Source organism: Mytilus galloprovincialis, chromosome 4 (assembly GCF_965363235.1).
Source record: "Mytilus galloprovincialis chromosome 4, xbMytGall1.hap1.1, whole genome shotgun sequence".
Lineage (NCBI taxonomy): Eukaryota > Metazoa > Mollusca > Bivalvia > Mytilida > Mytilidae > Mytilus > Mytilus galloprovincialis.
The window spans coordinates 47,768,775-47,786,505 of record NC_134841.1 but is presented as its reverse complement, the minus strand read 5'-3'; the positions used below and the strand labels follow the sequence as shown (position 1 = coordinate 47,786,505).

At 31.7% G+C, this 17,731-nt stretch overlaps 1 long non-coding RNA gene across 2 annotated transcripts; it reads right to left on the bottom strand.

The window, feature by feature from the left end:
- Positions 1–966: 966 nt before the first annotated feature.
- LOC143070642 (uncharacterized) lies at positions 967–9,901 on the bottom strand. Of its 2 annotated transcripts, none has more exons than XR_012976618.1 (6): positions 9,813–9,901; positions 8,856–8,976; positions 7,965–8,092; positions 7,198–7,309; positions 5,730–5,852; positions 967–1,028 (listed from the first exon to the last, which is right to left on the bottom strand). It is a non-coding gene; the product is annotated as an uncharacterized LOC143070642 (long non-coding RNA). The 2 variants fall into 2 exon arrangements; XR_012976617.1 differs by lacking the exon at positions 967–1,028 and adding an exon at positions 4,145–4,369.
- Positions 9,902–17,731: the final 7,830 nt, after the last annotated feature.

The window sequence follows — 17,731 nt, the reverse complement described above, 5'->3', positions numbered from 1 at the left end:
TCTCCTTGCTGTTGATCTAGTTTTGTTGACATCGGTTCTGCTGATCACATGATGCATATTCTTAGGTACTTCGAATTTGTCTTTCTGGTTGGTTTTTGATTCTGCAAATTAGGTGTGATGTGTTTTAGAAGTGTGAAGGTTTGATGTTTGCTCATATATATAGTAGGCTTTTTTTTAACAAACATGATACATGTGATAGGTTCATGCCAATCATAGTTAATTATTATTGGGGCCTTTAAACATATGCCATTGTGTGGTTCCATTTGCATGTGTATCCGCAAAAAAAAAAATCATGTGTTCACCCAGTCCAATTCCGGTAATATACAAGCCCCTCACTTTAAGTTCAACATTAACTACATGTGTGATATGAAATAAACAGACATGTAATGTTTTAGCCGTAGTAGATACTTGTTAACTTATCAAATGGGATTGCCATTTTTGGACACCCAGTAATATAATTATTGTAGTTCTGGAATCTTTGAGCTGGACTGATGGTGGTATCATATTTAGGGGCTGCAGGCGTTTTTAGATGTTCTTGTAATTGAGGTTTAGACTTGTCATCCCAGTATTTTATAGATTCTTTGTCTTTTGTAGATCTTGTTATTAATATTTTAGCAAAGTTGCATGTATTCATAATGAATGTGTAGTCTGCTTGTCTGCAATCTTGATTCCAATGAATATTCATGGAAAGTTTTTACATTTTTCAAATATTTTGTAAAAAGAAATGTTTGCTGCAGTTGTTATTTTGTTCATAAATTTGTCATGATGTATTTGAAATAAATAAAAAAAAATTAAAAAAGATTCAAATGTTGTTTTTATATGAGGTGCACAATACAGGAGAAGGAAAATGCAAATTCAAATGTTGGTGAAAAAGTCAACACAATTGTGAATTATATACATATTTATTTTAATTTACCAATAAACATTCAACATATTTTTTTCAAGACGAAGCTTGAAAAGAAATTGTCTGCATACTTCCATTCCATCAACATCATCATCATATGTCCTTATGGGTGCCTCTTGGAGTTCTACAAAAAAAAAATAGAATTAAAAATAATGAACTAGTATGTTAACACTTATTATTGATCAAACAAATCGGAAATCATTCATACAAAAGAAGAAGAAAAATTGGGAAAAAACGTCAAATGTCAAAAGGGGCAAACAGGGGGTTGTTATATATATATTTGTAACCAGAGAGCTTATTCATGAGTATTCAATAGAAAAGTTTTAATGCGTTGTTAAAGGATCCATTTAGGTAAGTTAAAATAGTATAAAATACAAATGAGCAATGCAGTAAAAAAATATATCAATAACACACTATACAGTAGGGTATTGTAAACCCTTAAAGAGCCTTCAAATTGGTTCTCTTGAGACTTGTAACCTTGTAAGAGGTTTTGTTTTATAGGTATATTTCAAATATTTTATTAAAACATTCTCAGTTCTAATTCATCTAGTACAACAAACATTGGATACATATCGTCACGTCATCCAAACGTTTTAAAGTTCATGTTTACCTTTTATATTGTCAATTAATTAATGAAAACGGACTAGAACCAGGGCATACTAACATTTTACTTTAGAAATTCTTTTTCTGTCTGAAAGAGTGTAGTTTTTAACAATTTCTTGCATAGTGGCAAAGAATGCATCGATACGGGTTTAGTCTAGAAACTGAAACGAAAGAGAGAAAATCCGTCTTTTTTTAGCTTTTTGCCATTTCAACTCATCTATTCACTTAAACATACTGTAATGTAAAACTTTGCCATGTATTTTTAATAAAATATAGATGATTTCCAATACATAGATACCTTATTTATAAAATTTTATCAACAGTATGCCCTTGTTCTGTCCCGTTTCTTTAGCAGTGTGTCTACTTTCAATTTAAAAACATCACGAGACCAACATTTATGGTCTAAATATAGTTTGTATATTTTTTTTTAAGGAAAAACACATTCAGAATACATAAATGCAAGTATGAGGTTGAACCGATGCCAATTTCCTCTTATTAAGCAAGACACTGAAAAAACGGCATTTTTTGGCTCATTTTGTCTGGCGATCAACCTTAACATCACTGCGTAGCGTATTGGCAGCGTACATGATTTTTTAACACGCCTGGCGTACGTCGGAGCTATACGCTGATATGTGACGTCGGTCTAAGATAGGAATATGGCAGTTGTCACTAGGGGAAAGCGGCTGTTCGTCACTTCCGTTACGTACGGCCCAATATTGCAGATGTTATTCCATTCGTTTGAGGTGTTTGAGCTTTTGATTTTGCCATCTGATAAGGGACTGTCAGTAATGAATTTTCCTTTTCTTGTTATTTGATAATTTTGTAGATGATGCATATGGATACGCTTGGAGGGTTGGACACGTATCTGCGTGTTACATAAATATGCTAAATTTCGCATAAATATTACATACAGTTTTTTTCATTTACGAAACATTGTGTAAAATAAAAAAAAGGTATATATTCGTAAATGTGTGTATACCAGACACATAAATAGACTAATTGTATTATATGTCTTTGTGCATACATAGAATATACGTGTATATTACCGAGAATTAAAAATCTGTCTCAGCTTTGTTTCTTGTAACGACAATTTCTTCACATGTAAATAGGGTCGATCCCTTTTCAGAAGTTTTCTTGTTCGGAACTAAACACATTTATTTAAAAAAACAGTTGTTGGCATGACAAGGGTTATGTTATTCTCATATATTTTATGAAAGTATGATACTTAACCCCTAACGGGAGGGATTGTGCCTGATATTCATATGATGAAGACATAATCTTTTAATCAGTTTAATTGAGGTCTGCAGCTGGCATGTCACTTAACTGCTAGTAGTCTGTTGTTATTTTTGTATTATCATGATTATTGTCATTTTATTTAGTTTCGTTTGTTACATCTTCTGACATCGGACTCCTCTTGAAGTGAGTTTTAATGTGCGTATTGTTATGCATTTACTTTTCTACATTGGCTAGAGGTATAGGGGGAGGGTTGAGATCTCATAGACATGTTTAACCCCGCCGCAATTTTGCGCCTGTCCCAAGTCAGGAGCCTCTGGCCTTTGTTAGTCTTGTAAAATTTTTAATTCTAGTTTCTTGTGTATAATTCGGAGTTTAGTATGACGTCCATTATCACTGTAATAGTATACATATTTTTCAAGGGGCCAGCTGAAGGACGCCTACGGGTGCGGGAGTTTCTCGCTACATTGAAGACCCATTGGTGGCCTTCGGCTGTTATCTGCTCTATGGTTGGGTTGTTGTCGCTTTGACACATTCCCCATTTCCTTTCTCAATTTTTGTTTGTTTGTAGATCAATTCTTCTGATTGACTAGGTTTTTTTTTCTAATTGAAGTCTAGTTGTAAATATCCCATGCACATTCAGAAAGATTAAATCTCATATGTAAGATGCACTAGTAGGGTCAATCACTGTCTCGTAAAAAGACAGAAATGATGGAAAGTGTCATAAATTACAGCTTGCAAGAATAAAGTTGATCAAAGACCAATTATGTAAAGTGAACCTAATAGCTCCTCTCTCGCTCCCGGTATAAAAATGGTAAAATCGAAAATGAATACCCACTTTAAGTCACATATGTATCAATTCATCACTGTAATTAGATCTTTTGAATATTGTTTTTATTGGTATATATATTGATTTTGTTATCAGTATATAATAACCATACTGAATATTATTGTTATACAAATATGCACTTTCACGGTACTTCAATCTGTCGATACCTAAATTTTTACATTTCACAAGGTCATGTATTTCTCTAACTTTTAATGGCGTCTATACGCTACATCCATTTTACATGTTAGTCTTCGATACATGATTTTCTTTATTAGTTGTTATTGACTTTGAATAAGCGGTCAGTAACTGCGAGTACATTCAGATATGTACTTTGTGTCTTTTTTGTTGTACGGAATAGGATTTTCTCATTTTTGAAAGTCAATCGGTTGCCTACAATTGCTTACATCCACGTCATTTGAACTTTGGTGGATAGTTGTCTCATGGGCATCATACTACATCTCCTTATTCTTATATTGAAATAAAAAATATACACCACTGGGGTGATAAGAAAATTAAAAACAAATTGCAAACAACAACGAAAGCAACTTTAGAAATCAATTATTATATAAGATATGTTCTTTATTTTTTCTTTAGTTTAAAAAAATACAATATTTTATTTTTAAATTCAACAATTGTATATAACTTCAAGTATATAGACAAATTTATCTTTTCGTCTACGTCTCATTCACATTTACAATTTTCTTATTCTTTACTGCGTTTGCATGTCAGTTGACAACCAGTTTTGTATTCAAAAATGTACATAGATGACACGTTAATTCTTTGTTATTAGGACGTACTTTCTGTAAATATCATGAGAAATATTATATTTTAGATTAGTTTATGTAAATATAAATATAATCTTATGCTGAAATAAATATATAAGAAATGAGAATACTGTTAGATAAAAACAAAACATCAACGGATAGTGTAAGTGATAACAGAATCAAACCTTTTTTGAAACAGAAAATGATGAAATATTTACATTTTTAATCAGTATAACAATTTGTAAAGAAAATTCAAGGGTCTGAGCAGAAAGTTGAGGAACCAGGGGTCTGTCAAAGAACGTCTCGTCCTTTTTATGTACAAAAGTTTATCGGAAGATACCAAGACCTTGTTGATAATATTCTGTATCAACTGCACAAATAATACATGATGGTCTTGAAGTGTAAAATTGAGGTGTTGACGTTGTTTATCATCTATATAAAATAATGTTTTATAGTATTCTGTTTTTTGTCTTTGTGAATATTACTTTTACTGTTTATTCAATTTTTTGTAATGTCCATCTATCGTGGCTCGGTACTTGTACATTCCGTCATTGTGTTGTTTTGCTATGGTGAATTTTGTATTCCTGTCTTTCGTTTTTGCTGGCGTGCTGTGTCTGTATGCCTTTTTGTGTTTCTTTGTTGACATATTTGTTTTCATAGTGATTAAGATTATAACACATTTGTTTTATAGTGATTAAGTTTATAAAACAATGTTGACTGCTGCACCCCTATTTTTGTCGGTCTGTTTTGTTCACACACCTTTGTCAATATAATAGAACTTTATGCGACTGTCGTAAAATTGAGAGGTTTAGCTAACTAAAAAAACAGGTTTAATCCACCATTTTCTACATAAGAAAATGCATGTATCCATTCGTTTGATATGTTTGAGTTTTTGATTTTGCCATTTGATTAGGGACTTTCCGTTTTGAATTTTCCTTCAAATTTGGTATTTTTGTTATCTCCCCCTCCTCCCCTACATCACTTGTATAAATTTTGTTATTTAAAAAATGAGCTTTATTTCTGAGTGATGATTTGCTTGTTTGAATATAAATTGCGATCAACGAAATACGTTTATTATAAATTCAATTGGACGATTATTTGTATTTGAGATCAGTTTAACAGTTAGTTATAAGTTCAATTATATCAAATTTATTTGCATAATGAATGGAATTCTTTGGATTTTATCAAGTTTAGACTCTGCCAATTCATAATTTGTATGTTTGCAAAGGTAAATATTCATATTGAATTTGAGATCAATATTTTATATACACATGTATTCTTCTTTTTAATTCGAAAACCCCTGGTAAGTAATTAAATAAATTACTGTTTTTGAAATTTTCAGTTGTTATATCCTACAACGATATTTGACGAATAGGTTTAATTACTTGCGACTTACTAAAATACATTTATTAGCAAGAGTAGTCTCCTCTCAAGCCTTTTAACTGCAAAGGTGTAACCCCATTTCGTTCCTCGTGGGAACACGAACCAAACGTTATCTGACCATCCTTATTTACTCCGCCTGAAACATAAAAAACAAAAGTACCTACAAAAACAGATTTAAACAACATGTGAAATTTGAACCATAAAAATTGTTCTGAACAAAATAGGTTTGGGTAAAAGTATCTGCATGTCATTTAAATGTTAAACCGGATAGCGTATAAAATAATTGTATTGTGGTTTCGCCCGGTGTTAACATTTTAACGATAATTGAAATTATGGCATAATTTATCTAAAGTACGCCAGATTACACTAATCTAGTCGAAAATACATGTCTTATAATGTAATACGAGATCAGCCCGTTTAGTTTACATATGGCTAATCAGAGACACCAGAATTTAAACAATTTAAATATAGTATAAATTGAACAAGTGGAGAGAACTCAAAACGTTCTGCACGAACGTTCCAGGGCCATCTGTTCTGTAGGGTAGCGTTTCAAATGTAATAAATATCTTATTTGGGGGAAAAAAAATGTATTGAAATAACAGCTTGAATGATTTTGCGTGTCCGCACAGAAATGATAACTACCAAGGTTGTGAGACCTTGATGGGCAAAAATTTCACCAACTGTAACATTCACCTAGTCGTTGTAACCCTTATCAAAAACACAAGGCCTATATAATGATATGAAGGATAAGTGTTTTGTTTACATACGACTCCTCAGTAGTGCCAGAATCAAAACAGTATGAAAGCCCAATCAATGGCGAAGTCTAGTATAGTTAATTTCAATTTTTTTAAATCCCGCCTCTCATAATTCCTTTTGGAATGGCATTAATGTTGTATATTATTATATGTATTCGTGAGTATGTTATGTTTTGTAATATTAATGGTTGGACGTAAATAAACTATTTGTATTATTGTATTGTATTGTATAGTTTCATATCTTATATGTCAGATACCGAAAATTACAACATTTATTTCGTGTGTCCAATGCGGTTTTCTGGATCTTTCGTATTCAGGAATGCTTAAACTCAAACATGTGAAGGCAAATGATTTACAAGACATTAACACGCGAAGAGCTACATTGTATATGACCAAAAATTAAGGACCCAAAGAATTGCAAAATTCAGCTTATGTCAGCTTTGCCTGAGGGAGTTCAAGCCCTAGTTTCTATAATGTAAACCTGTCAAGTTGTGTCAAAAATGTTTTAAAAAACCAGATTTTAAGCGATTTAATTTTCTTACAGTTTTATTATCGACAATCCAGATAAAATAAAAAGAAATATATATATAAACAGTAACAGGAGAAACGAATTTTCATTCGCAATTTTATTTTATTTACGCATATTGCTTCTGGATAGTGATACAAGATGTATAACAGTGCAAATTATATAATTGATATTTAAACCAGTACATATAAATATACAACCTATAATTATTTGTTCGGTATCTAATTCCAAATATCCACCACACAGTGACCCCATAGCATCAGTAACAGCTTGGATAACATCTCCTGGTTTCACTTGAACGTTGTCAGGTGCCTTTTACAAGAAAAAAAACCCGGTCAATTAAATTATATCAACATAGTTTTAAAAAACATTATTCTTTTATTATGTTTAAGCACAAGTGTTTCATTTTCATATCTAATTTTTTTTCGGGAACACCAATTTTTTGTAGTGTATGAAACAATTCTGTAGTTAAATTGTATATGTGTGTCTTTGCTCCGAGCAGTATATATTAAGAAAAATGAAATAATTTGCATTTTGTCATTGCGATTTCGTTGCGTTTTCCTTACTACATCTAATATAAACTACGGATATGTGGTATTAATGCCAACAAGACAAATATCCAAGAGAGTCCTAAAGAAGTTGATTTAATTCTATAAAGATCTCCGTATGGCTTTTAACAATGAACAAACTGATACAGTATGATAAACTATAAGTCAAATTCAAGCAAAAAACGAACGACCTGATCAGTTGTAAATGACCTGACTAATCTGATTTGTAAAAGGCAGAAAAAAACTATTGACATAAGACATGTAAGACAAAAGAATAAATACACAAGGTGCCAATCTCAATTTATTTCAAATGTAAATTAATCTGTTACATATGCCATATGCCCCTAGAAGGTGCAGAATTGTTCGATTTATGTGTTAACATGAACGCCCTTTCTGAAATGACAGGTTTATGAACTAACCTTAAACACTTCTATTACATTGACGTCAAATATTCTCTTGACATTCCGATACCTGAAGTCGCTCCTGTACAAATCGCCTTCATCAATAGGGGGATTGAGTTCCTCCTTCACAGGTTTCCCCTTTATAACTAAATTAAGAAGAAAAAAATAAGCAACAAAAAGATTAGCTTGGCAAAAATCAAATGAGAAGAACATCCGATAAAAAATATTTTCTTTGGTTATCATCATTTTCTCATTTATTTTACATAAATTAACTACAAACAAGTACCCGTTCAATCTTAAATGTAATATTTTTTTGAAAATATCAAATATGAACTTGATTTTATACAGAGAAAAATATAATATTCCATGAGAAAATGAGGCACCCAAACGAGTCAAGTCAAATGATCTAAATATGAAGATCACGGCTGGGCAGTCAACTAAGGATTGAAGACATACACTTATGTGTTATATAAAAGATATGTCATGTACCTTTATTTTGTCATAAATTCAGGGGATTTTTTTTTAATTTTAAAGATAACTTCTTTATCCATAATAGTAGTCATTTTCGAATTTACCATAATAACATTGTAGAACCGTATGACAGATTTTCTCTATTTAATAATGCTGCAGTTGTAGTTTATTCTTATATATATATTTAAAACCTTTTAAAACATAACACTTGCGTTCTCTGAAAAACTAGCTGAAAGACGACAAGAAACAATTAGATGTAATTCAAAATCGTTCTTTCACAATTTGCGTCATCATTTATTTGTATTGCAAATCTTTTTCAATTATATTTCGGATACCCAGTTATTTCTAGTATGCTTAATTCACAATTACCCGTTTTATCATTTCACACTTTCTATACAGTGTTACTGTTTATACCGTGAATCAAATGAAATACTTTACCAAAACTGCTTCTACAAAAAGCCACATGTAGAGGCCTTTGCGGGAAACATGTGCAACCAAAACATCCGTTCGCCGTTAGAAACAACACCAACAAAAGAGTAATAAACCACATCGTCAGTGTCTGAAAAAAATTCCTGTTATTTCAGGTCAGGAATCTATAATGGTAATATTCCATTAGAACTTTAAAAAAAACATCAGTCCCTTAGTGAAAAAAACTATGAAGCACCTGAGATCATCCCCAGTTGCTGGTGGGATTCTTGTTGCTCAGTCTTAGTTTTCTATGTTGTGTTTTGTGTGCTGTCGTTTGTTTGTCTGTTTATTTTCGACTTATAAGTTTGAATGTCCCTAAGGTATATTTTGCCTCTCTTTTAAAGTATAGCTATAAACAATTTAAACGCTGAATACAATAATGTTCCCACTTTGATCTATAAGTGTATATACAGCGTGGTTAAACTTGTTAGTTTTTTTTTTATATCAACCCGCACAATGGAATGCCGATCAATGTGGATACCAATTTTCATGGATTAAAAGAACATTGTTTTATCATGGATATTTGACTTTCTAGTTTTGTCAAAGTCTGCATACAATCCTTTTGAAAATGCATTTCGTTGATCATAAACGGGTTCAGTACATTCCGTATGGAATTTACTGGCCCGGATTATATCGTATTCGGTTACCTGTACATGGGACTTATGCATTTATCTATTAGTCCGAGCTAGCGCACTGTGTAACTAATAGTATCAAAAACCATAGAGTAAAAACGCTTATGTCGATATTGGTATAAGAGAAAACAATAGTACAAATACAAGCACAGCAATAACGTACATTATCATATTGGTTAACATGTGAAAAAAATCTGATAATTTAATTCTGATGACGATATGATACATACAATGTGTGTTGTCAGAAAATACAATAAGAAATAAAAAAAAAAAAGAATTATATACAAACACTTACTTTTTTTGATTGACTAAAAGCGAACAGCTTACACTGCGTTTGCACATTTTGTTTATATAGAGTTACAAGTTGTCCTGAACATTGCCAGTGGAGATTCCCTTTGTTTTAGACTATGTACATGCGACATATGTTAAATATCATATGCAAACGACGACAAGCTGTTCCTTATGTTTATAGATATTATATTAATCATTTTTATTTAACATTTACTAAAAAATTCCGTGTCGGGAGGCAAGATTATAACCATTATAATGTCAACAATTTTATATATTAGAAATTTGTCTGAGGGTTAATTTCCACTATGAAATAACCCTACGGTTCGTAATGCCACTAATGTTGCTGCTCTGTAATTCCCTTGATATATCGTACACCTCTAGCATGTAACTAATCATTCCGTAATATAAATCTAAAATAACATATATATAACCGGAAGAAAAGTGACTTCAGGAACTTTTACAATAATTCGCAAAGTTTTTTATATGAACTCTCGTTTTAATTTGAATATTTATATGAACTCCCGTTTTGATTTGAATATTCATATGAACACCCATTTTTTAATGAATATTTTCCTTTTTAGTTTTAAGTTGAATATTTCTTGTTTTAAATGTTTCTTAATTCTTAAATATTTTATATTTAAATAAATGTATCTTATTTCGATGGCTGTCAAAAGTGCGAGATAATACATGTATCTAACATCCGAACTACAAAAGCAATTATCGCTGTTTTAAGTTAAGCCGGAGGACAATAATCCTTTTCTAATTACATAGACAATAATAGTGCATTGACTTGACATATCAACGATATAAGGATGAGGCTTAGAAACGGGAAAATACGAGGCTGTGAGCATTTCTTCGTTTCGGGCCGAATCCTTATATCGTTAATATGTCAAGTCAATGCACTATTATTGTCTTTATACTGCAATCTAAAAAAAAACATTTTCAATTGTTGTTTAGTGTGTAAATGCTATTTATTTGATTTAAATATTGGGGAAAATCCCCCTTTAAAAAGGCCTCATATCACACAGGCGGAGAAATATACAACACGATGAAATGTACATCATTACCTGTTGAAAACCGCAATCAATGGTGAACGAATTCGTTTGTATTCAGACTAAAATATCAACAATAAACATAAAACACAATGATTTGTAGGTTGCAAACAAAAAATATTAATAAGTGAAATATGTTTTCCCAAAAATGGTAAAAGAAACAAGTTTGAGTCGTTAAACGCATCGTTGTTTACATTGGAAACAAGAAATGGTTGAAGAGGTCGTATGAATAATTAAATACAATTTCGACAATTTCATTTAAATATTCATGAGGAAAAGTGATATCAGGTCAGTGACTGTGTGAGAAATGGGGTAATTGAAAATGTAATGGTAATTAAGTGTAATGCATTACAATTTTCCATGTAATTGAATGTAATGTGTAATAGAGCATGTTTTTAATTACATGTAATGGTAATTTAATCAATTACATTGAAAAAAGCATGTAGTGCACAATAACTTTTGAATTACATTTCAATTACATGTACTTTTATGGTGTTATAGATAAGGATTTGTGTGTAATCATATAAATTGTAAAATTATATTTATGTTTCAAATATTGATATCACATACTTTTTTAATATATGAAGTCTGTAATTCATTCTGAAGTTTATATTATTTATTTGACCACATGCATGACAGAATTATTTTGAATAGTCTTATAATTAAAAAAAAGTGAGGATCAAATATTTGTGTTGTACAGTTTTTAAGAAAGATCTTTTAACTAAATAGATTGATAAGTAAATAAACCACCTTGTAAAACAAAAACAAAAAAATGTGTCACTTTGAAAAATCTTTCCTAGATAGTTCATTTAGAATTTAAAATCACTGCACACTATCATTTTGTCAAATTAGTATACACAAAAGGATTATAGAAATAAAAATTTACAGCTGTGAAAACAAACAGCAACTAATCAGCATAAAATGTCCAGTGGCCACTATTATATACATTGCATCTAATTAGCAAACTATTTCCAATATTTAGACATTATATACATTGCTTGTACTAAAAATCATTTTCAATATTGTGACAAGCACTATTTTTAATATTTTTAAAGTAAAAACAAAATATTTTTAATTTATTTATAATTTGTTTATTGAATTATGTTTAATTTGAATGACTTCACTTGAGATGTCAAAATACCCCTTGATGTATTGACAAGTTAATAGGAACAAATTCCCTCTCCTATCAATATGATGATCATGGAACTTCCATGTTCTGATCAAGCAATATCTGCCTCATACGTTCCTGTCGAAAGACTTTTTAGAATTGCTGTCAAAGTGTTCAGACCAGAGGTATTCAGACTAAATGACAAAACATTAAAATAATAGAATTTAATTAAATGAAAATTAAATTCATTTATTGAATTAACATATATACATGTATTGAGACTCGACAAATCGAGTCGTCCTTTACTCTTATTATGCTAATTTGAGCATGTGACAGCCGAGTAGTAAAAGTCCGTGCAATTTAACGGTCTCTTTTACCTTGAAAACTGAACGGAGAGGACGTTAAAAAATTAAGAGAAAGATTTTACATACACTATCAAGATAAGTATTGTTTTAATAAGTTTATTTAAGAATTCATATTTTAAATCTGATTCGGATTTAATGATTTTATTTATGTTTGTTTTTATTTTAATATTTAAATTAACTTATTACTTCGTCGAATTAAATATGCGGTTGAGCCACGTGGCATTGAAATTCTAAATGAAAAAAAAAAAAAAAATTTATTAGTATATGCATTGCCTAGACATGTTTAATTTCACAGTTTATTCATCCTTGATGCAGAATGTTAAAGTACACCTGTTATAATGCGTAGAGACAGGTAGGTGCATGTTTACAGGTTAAGTTGATCATAAATAATTTATATATTTTACATATCACAATTCGTGATGTACAAAAAAAAAATAAATAAATAAAAATATGTTTAGATAAGAGACAATCTAAGGAATTAATTTATTAAGCTCAAATGACAGAGTTGATATATATGAATAAAATTAATACTGAAGCCGATGCATTGAAACTGTTACAAAAATAAATCAAATTAAAAGACAGAATACTAGCTATGTGATGTTAGTAAGTACTTCAATTTTTAACCTATTTTGTTTATACAAATGCCTAGAATTGGTCGACGAAGAAATGGGAATGGGCGCGTACGAGTGCCCGTTGTTGAAGCGCAACCACCAGAGAGACGACGCGGAAGGAGAAACCGTGCAGTTGCTGCACCAAGAAATCAAGATGTGGGGGCAATTGTTGGTGAAGTACAGGTACAAGCACCTCTTCCTCTACAAATCCAGGCTCCTCCTTTGCCAATTGAAAGACAACCTGCCTTGCAAGGTCCTGTAGCACCAGCAATGAACGTACAAGCGCCATTTGCGCAAGTTGAAATACCAGCTCCTGTGCCAATGCCTAATCAAAATGGTGAGATAAATAATGATCCTATGCTTATACCTAATCAATCAGAATGTGATGTTTACGTATCCCAAAATTTGAAAGAAAAAATTTGGAATAGAGAATTTATAGATTTGTCATTACTTCTTTATCAAAATTTTATTAGCCAAGTTGACAGACCTCAAAATGTTATAAGTTATGATAATGCAGCTGGTTCACTTGTAATTACATCAAACAAAAACAGCAAAGTTAAATCTATTCAAAACATTGAGTCATGGACTGATGCATTTATAAATTATATGAAAATATTTATTCAACGTTTTCCAAATTTAGCTAGTGAATTGACCACTTATATGTCAATCATTAGAGGTACACAAGTGTCTTTTGAGAAGATTTATTGTTATGACCAGCAATTTAGATTAAGAATGGCAAATAATCCTACAAGATCTTGGTCTTCCATTGATGGCATTTTATGGTACACCGTCATAGCTAATGGGGAACCGGAGGGTAATACAATTCAACAGACAAGTGTAGGTAATCGACCATGCTATGATTATAATTTCAAGGGAGCTTGTAATCGTCAAAATTGTTTTTACACCCATTTATGTATGAAATGCGGAATGGCCCACCCTTTCGCTGGCTGTCAACAAGTAAATAGCAACCAGGCATATGCTCGTTCTCAAAATGCAGCCCGAGGTACATATCAAAATAGAGGTGCTAGAAATTTTGCACCTAGAAGTCAAACAAATTTTCAAAGAGGAGCGAATTTGAATCAAGGATTTAGACCTCGAGGAAGCAGATTCCCTGCCATTCGAATGGTCGCACCACATACATTTAACAATTAAATTTTATATTTTTCAGAATCTGTAATTAATCCGTTGGACATATGGTGTCTTGGCTTTACTCCGATCAATATCACAGAATTAAATAAACTTCTTTTCAATTACTCAAATCAATATGATGCAATGATATTATGCAAGGGATTTTCTGAAGGTTTTAGGTTAAATTATTTTGGACCCCGATGTAGGATTGAATCAAAAAATTTACATTCAGTCATCCAAAATCCTGGGGTGGCATGGGAAAAAGTCATGAGTGAAGTAAAAAATGGTCGCATAGCTGGTCCTTTTTTGACTAGACCTATATCTAATCTAAGGTGTTCGCCTATAGGTGTAATTCCTAAGAAAACGGGTGGATTTAGATTGATTACGCACTTATCTTTTCCGCCGAATTTGAGTGTAAACGACTTTATTGATGAAAAATTTACTACAGTAAAGTATTCGTCTTTTGATAATGCTATTGATATGATTAAAAGATTGGGTTCAAATGTTGAAATTGGAAAAAAGGACATTAAATCCGCCTTCAGATTGTTAAAAATCTATCCGGGGGACTTTGATCTATTAGGGTTTAAACTTAATGAATATTATTTCATAGATAAATCATTGCCTATGGGGTACTCAGAATCAAATTGCTTATTCGAAAAATTTTCAACTTTTATTCAATGGGCTGTCATGACTGAGTCCAATTCAGATAATCTTGATCATTATTTGGATGATTTTTTATTTGCTGGTAAAAGCAATACTGAGGATTGTAAAATTTTGATGAATAGTTTTGATAGGGTATGTTGTCGTCTTGGAGTCCCAATTGCTCATGAAAAAACAGAAGGCCCAACAACAAAACTTAGTTATTTAGGTTTGCTTATAGACACAGAAAAAATGCTTATACAAATTCCGGAGGACAAAGTATTGGAGTTAAAGTCAAAAATTAAGTGGGTATTAGGTAGGAAAAAGATAACTTTAAGGGACCTACAATCTTTGTGTGGGTCATTAGCTTTTTGTGCAAAAGCTCTACCTGCAGGCAGAGCATTTAGCAGACGAATTTATTTGGCAAGTAGTCACGCAAAGAAACCACATCATTATGTCAGAATCACAGAAGGCATGTATCAAGACTTATTGGTATGGGAATTGTTTTTAGAAAAATTTAACGGTATTAGTTACATGCTCGACATTGATTGGACTTCAAATTCAGTTTTACAACTATTTACTGACAGCGCTGGTGGTTCAACAAAAGGGTGTGGCTGCTATTTCCAAGGTAAATGGGCTTTTCTTAAATGGCCTGTAGAGTGGCCTGGTACTGAAGTTCTCAGGGATATATCATATTTAGAAATGATACCTATTGCACTATCTGTTTACTTATGGGGTAATCTTTTTCAAAAAAAGAAAATTTTATTTAATTCGGATAATAATGCCGTAGTTGAAATTTTAAATAAGAAGACGTCAAAATCTATACGAATTATGAACCTTGTTAGACACATAGTATATTGGTCATTATTAGGCAACTTTCACATTAAGGCACAGTTCATTCCTGGTTATACAAATATAATTGCAGATTGTATTTCTCGTAAAAAATTTCAGAAATTCAAAAGTCTGGCTCTAACAGCAGATACACATCCAGCTACAATTCCGGAGGAATTTTGGAACATTTTAGACCAGAAATAGCAAAGTTATTGGACGCCTCGAATTCTCAGAATACATGGAAAACGTATAATAATGGACTGACTTCATTTGTTTCATTTAGATTAAAAGAAGGTTTAGGAAATACATGGCCACCCAGTATTTCGCATTTAGTTAACTATGTTGCTTATTTATCAAAATTAGGATATGCCCCTGCAACGGTTAAGGTGTACTTGTCAGGCTTAAGCTATTATTTACGAATAAATGAGCTCACTGATTTGACTTCATCGTTCATTATACAAAAAATGTTGAAAGGAATGGACAAATTATATGGCGAAGTGGATAGTCGCAAACCTATAACTGTAGAAATATTAGCTCGATTAATAAACTCGTTGCAATTTGTCTGCTCTTCAGTATATGAATGTACTTTATTTAGATCCATGTTTTCATTAGCATTTTTTGCATTTTTGAGAATCGGTGAAATTACAATTAATAGAAATACGCAACATGTCATTAACAATGACGATGTCAATGTTTCACATCATTCACAATCTGCATATATCACAATTCCCTTTTCGAAAACAGACCAAAAAGGTTTATCTACAACATTAACAGTTGAAAGTTTTAATCAAGTAGATATTTGCCCGGTGAGATTGTTATTAAACTTTATTTCAATCAGACACCAAAACAAGGGACCATTTTTTTGTCATTTTAACAAAACTGGTGTAACACGATATCAATTTTCTAGTGTACTATGCAAAACCATGAAATTTATTGATTGTAATCCAAATGAGTACAACACACATTCATTTCGAATAGGAGCAGCTACACATTTTGCTATGAACGGTCATACTGATGAAGAAATTATGACTTTAGGTCGTTGGAAATCTGCATCATTTAAACGTTATATAAGAATTGAGCTAACCAAATAACTTATAATTTCAGCTTGTCTTAGTAATGAAATATGGATTATTGGTTCTTCAATAATATGCAGTGCTCGTGATCACTCAGAGAACAGACCTTCAGGTAGTAATTTAGGTCTTTTGAAAAATAATAATTGTTTTTTGCGATGGGCAGGCAAATCTGGTATGAAATGGGACGATGTTGTTGGCACAGTTAACAGCATCATTAATTTATGCAACAAAATTCCACATGCGTTGATATTGCATTGTGGTGGGAATGACATAGGAAATGTACCATGTGGTGCTCTGCTATATCATGTTAAATTCACAATAGCAATTCTGTCTCGCATGCTCCCAAATTGTTCTCTTATATGGTCAAGCATTCTTCCCAGGCGATCATGGCGTTACTCAAGTGATGACCATGCCATGGAAGTTACAAGAAAGAGAATAAATAGGGGAGTGAGATCTTATATACTCAAACATGGAGGATACGTTATCAAATATCCAGATTTTGACGATCGTCATCCAGCGCTATATTCTGACGATGGAGTACATTTATCTTTTATTGGAAATGATATTTTCTTGAATCAAATTCAGTCAGCACTAGAAACATTCATAAAGTATCCACATTGTGTTGTATTTCCCAACGATCATCTTTAATTTAAAATAAACAGTTCATAATCTAATGGATTAAATACATGTATTTTATGAATTTGGTTGTTACATAAATGTTGAATTCGTAATATCTTTTATCATTTTGATTGTTTAAATCAGTTGTAAGTTGCTCGTAGAATTGGAGATAACTGAATTGTCATGGGTAAATTTTGTGGCGGATTATCATTCTGTACTAAAGTCCGATTGATAATTTTGGCGAAATTTACTTCATTTTATGCAGACTATGGATAGCCCAGCTGCTAATTCTGAAATATTGCTGAATGGACCGCCCTTCAGTACACCAGCTTTGGATCGCCCAGCTGTGATACAATGATTAGTTCAATCGTCATCAACATTTTATTGATTGACAAATATTTTGGTTGTGTACTGTTGTTGTAACAGTTGTTGTTGTTTTATGAATGAATTTTGATTAAATGTTGCCATGACAATTCAATATCCAAACAAAATCAGAGT